Source organism: Oncorhynchus mykiss, chromosome 17, assembly GCF_057628025.1.
Source record: "Oncorhynchus mykiss isolate SJ-2025 chromosome 17, ASM5762802v1, whole genome shotgun sequence".
NCBI classification, from domain to species: domain Eukaryota; kingdom Metazoa; phylum Chordata; class Actinopteri; order Salmoniformes; family Salmonidae; genus Oncorhynchus; species Oncorhynchus mykiss.
Window position 1 is genome coordinate 49,612,501 of NC_143038.1, and position 3,200 is coordinate 49,615,700.

Genomic DNA, 3,200 nt, shown 5'->3' on the forward strand with positions numbered 1-3,200 from the left:
GTTCAAATAAGGAAAGCAGTCAATTGAAATAAATGCATTAGGCCCTAATCTATGGATTTCACATGACTGGAAGTACATACAGTGGGGCAAAAAAGTATTTAGTCAGCCACCAATTGTGCAAGTTCTCCCACTTAAAAAGATGAGATGAGGCCTGTAATTTTCATCATAGGTACACTTCAACTATGACAGACAAAATTAGAGAAAACAAATCCAGAAAATCACATTGTAGGATTTTTTATGAATTTATTTGCAAATTATGGTGGAAAATAAGTATTGGTGTGACCACCATTAGCCTCATGCAGCGCGACGTCTCCTTCGCATAGAGTGATCAGGCTGTCGATTGTGGCCTGTAGGTGGATATTGGCGGGACCTGAAACATGCTGACGTAGACGTTGATCCAGAGCATCCCACACATGCTCAATTGGTGACATGTATGCAGGCCATGGAAAAACTGGGATATTTTCAACTTCCAGGAATTATGTACAGATCCTTGCGATATGGGGCTGTGCATTATCATGCTGAAACATGAGGTGATGGCAGCGGATGAATGACACAACAATGGGCCTCGTCACAGTATCTCTATGCATTGAAATTGCGATCAATAACATGCAATTATGTTCGTAACCCCACCACCATCATAGGGCACTTTGTTCACAACATTGACATCAGCAAACAGCTTGCCCACACGATGCCATACACACTGTCTACCACCTACCTGGTACAGTTAAAACCGGGGTTCATCCATGAAGAGCAAACCTCTCCTGAGTGCCAGTGGCCATTGAAGGTGAACATTTTCACCCAGTAAAGTCAGTTATGATGCCGATCTGAAATCAGGTAAATATCCTGGTTTTGATGACGAGCACGCAGATGAGCTTCCTTGAGACAGTTTCTGACAATTTGTGCAGAAATTCTTCGGTTTTGCAAACACATAGTTTCATCAGCTGTCCGGGTGGCTGGTCTCAGAAGATCCTGCAGGTGAAGAAGCCGGATGTGGTTGTCCTGGGCTATCTGCGGTTGTGAGGCCCGTTGGACGTACTGCCAAACAATGTTGGAGTTGGCTTATGGTAGAGAAATGGACATTCAAATCTCTGGCAACAGCTCTGGTGGACATTCCTGCAGTCAACATGCCAATTGCATGCTCCCTCAAAACTTGAGACATCTTTGGTGTTGTGTTGTGCGACAAAACTGCACAGTTTAGATTGCCCTTTCATTGTCCCCAGCACAATGTTAAATCAGCTTATTGATATGCCACACCTGTCAGGTGGATGGATTTTCTTGGCAAAGGAGAAATGCTCACTAACATGGATGTAAACAAATTTGTGCACAAAACTTGAGAGAAATTAGCTTTTTGTGCATGTTGAAAATGTCTGGGATCTTTTATTTCAGCTCATTAAACATGGGACCAACACTTTACGTGTTGCGCTTATATTTTTGTTCAGTGTATTAAATTACCATTTTATAAATGGTATAATCGTGTGATATGATAGGATTTTGCAATCCCGCTCGCCCGTTGACCCAAGATGAATGGTTTTGGCCACTAAAGTTTTCCTTCACTACAGGCTCCACTGCTATGATTGGTGTAACATTAGCTATAAACCACAAGTGTCTATCCAGATAATGAAAAGGCACCCGCAAAAGAAAATTCAAGGAACTTATATAGATGTTTGTCATTTGCAGCGTGCATGATCATGAGCAAGGTCATTGTAGCCTATCATTTCAACTCCCCCGTGAGAACCATAAGCATGGGCTGACTTGGCTTTGCTGTTCTGCAGCCGAAGCCTGCCAGCAGCATACCTACCAAAGTTTGTACGGTGTCCATTACAATTTAGAAAAACACATACCTTCTTTCAATAGTTATACATACTACTACTAGCGTCATCTTAATGTAACAATTTCTATGCTGGATTCACAGCAGCAATTTAGCAATAATAATAGATGTTGAAGTCAAAGATAGGCCAGTGGTTTCCATCTGTGGTGAAGTTTTCTCTAAATGATTCTATTGACAAATCCAGCTCCAGAAGCAGCCATAGAGCCAGCTGGTTATTCTGTTGAATACGGTGTAGTTTAAAAAAAAACAGCAACAACAGATAACATTAGCTAGCTATATAAGGTTAGCAAGATAGCTAGCTAGCTAATTAGCTAAGGTTAGCATGCTAGCTAGCTACACCGAATAATGTCAGTTCCCTATTTGTCGATGTGTATCAACTCCATGGGGAAATTCCCACACCCAATACGTGAACATGTATTGGGTGTGTGTGTGTGTGTGTGTGTGTGTGTGTGGGGGGGTCCTTTTAAGTTTAGGCATTCATTCCGAATGGTTAAATTAAAGGTTAAGGTTAAGGATAGGATTAAAACAAAAACATCTTAACAAGTGTCTACCACTGTGACTAAACACACAACCTTCTGATTCAGAGTCATGGGATTATGCCTATACACCACCACTGTTCACATTGCCATAGCAATACCCAAGGCTACTTGATGGAAATAGAGCTTACTGTTGCCCATAGTGGACGATGTTGAAGGCGTTTCTCGACGTCCTCGGGACATGGACAGATGTCCAATTTCAAAGTCAATATTGAGCATTCTGCTTGCCATAACCATCGTGTACACATTTATATGGTAATTGTGCCAGACCTATAAGAACGGAGGGTGCTGTATGGAGGGAAAGCTCAATCCTAACCTGCCGCTCTCATTCAATAGGCCACTGATCATGTCAATTGTAGGGACTAAATCCCACCCCTCTGTGACCAGGACCAAACTTATCCTAAACCTAAACCCTAATCCTCAACCCTCTAAACTTTCTGTCAAATTGGTTGTTGATTATATAGACAACCATTTTCAGGTCTTGCCATAAATTTTGAAGTAGATTTAAAACTGTAACTCGGCCACTCATGAACATTCAATGTCTTCTTGGTAAGCAACTCCAATGTAGATTTAGCCTTGTGTTTTAGGTTATTGTCCTGCTGAAAGTAAATTATTCTCCCAGTGTCTGGTGGTACGCAGACTGAACCAGGTTTTCTTCTAGGATTTTGCCTGGGCTTAGCTCCATTACTTAGATTTTTTCATCCTGAAAAACTCCCCAATCCTTAACGATTACAAGCATACCCATAACATGTTGCAGTCACCACTATGCTTGAAAATATGGAGAGTGGTACTCAGTAATGTGTTCTATTGGATTAGCCTCAAACATAACACTTTGT